The sequence below is a fragment of the Sorex araneus genome, chromosome 2 (assembly GCF_027595985.1).
Source record: "Sorex araneus isolate mSorAra2 chromosome 2, mSorAra2.pri, whole genome shotgun sequence".
Classification (NCBI taxonomy): Eukaryota; Metazoa; Chordata; class Mammalia; order Eulipotyphla; family Soricidae; genus Sorex; species Sorex araneus.
Window position 1 is genome coordinate 356,809,491 of NC_073303.1, and position 1,363 is coordinate 356,810,853.

Genomic DNA, 1,363 nt, shown 5'->3' on the forward strand with positions numbered 1-1,363 from the left:
GGTCTCTCTGAAAGGTCAACGTGACACCTGATTTCTCAGACTGCTCTCTTGATCCTTCCTCCCCATTAGCAGGTAGCCTTCTCCTGCCTGGCAGATGACTTTCAAAGAATAAATGTGTAATCTGATTGTGAGAAATATCACAGGGATTAAGATGTTGTCTCTCGGTTCATTTGGTCTCGCCCTTGAGGGATGGAAAGGTCAGTGTCTGCCCAGGATGGGCATCTGTGTGTGCACATCTGAACATGGGGAGGGGGTCTGACCCCCTCCAGGAAGGGGAGGAGGCCCTCTGCGTGCTGATGCACACCTGTGCAAATACCCCACGTGCTGCGTGGCATGAGTGTGTACCACATACCACCAGACACATATATCTGCCCAGTGTTCTGCCAGGAGCAGCGATCTATGATCCAAGAGGCTCTAAGAAATCATTTCTTTTTTAAAAATTTATTTATTTTTAATTAATGAGTCACAGTGAGGGTACAGTTACAGGTTCACACATTTTCGTGCTTGTTTTTCCCTCATGCAATGTTTAAGAGCCCATCCCTCCTCCAGTGTCCATTCTCTACCACCCATGAATCCACTATCCTTCCCACCCCCCAGTCCTATCCTCCCTACCCCACCCCGCCTCTGTAGCGGGGCATTCCTATTTGATATCTCTCTTTCCTTTTAGGTGTTGTGGTTCCAAATAAGGGTATTGAGTGGTCATCCTGTTCAGTCTCTAGTCTACTTTCAGCATGCATCTCCCTTCCCGCGCAGGATCTCCAATCACATATTACTTGGTGTTCCCCTCTCTATCTGGGATGACTTTCCCCCAGCATGTGAGGTAAGAAATCATTTCTAAGTCCTCCTCAGCAAACTGGAACTGCTAACCCAGCTCTTGGGATCATCTTGTTTGTTGCTGGGCTGAAGTGAGGCCTGGAGGAAATGCCCTTCCTAACTGGAAAGGCTGTGTGTCCAAAGGGCCTGCATGTGGGCCCAGGACTGAGTGTGGGCTCTGCACATGGGCAGGAAGGAGGATTGGGGCAGATCCCTCCTGGGCCTGCTCCATTTTTCTTTTCTTTTCTTTCTTCCTTTAGGGGTCTGGAGCCATACCCAGCGATGCTCAGGGATTACTCCTGGTGGGCTCAGGGGACCGTATGGGGTTGCCAGGGATGGAACCCTGGTCAGCTCCATGCAAGACAAATATCCTGCTGCCTATACTAGTGCTCTGGCCACCCTACTCCATTTTTAACTGAGTAATGATCATGCATCCACCAAGGAAGGGATTTCTGGAGGAGTGGCTTCCATGATGTAGGGGGATATCTAGCTTCCATGCTTTCCCCTCCGTTCCCTGCACCACAATCACACCTTTACCCTAGTGGCTGGA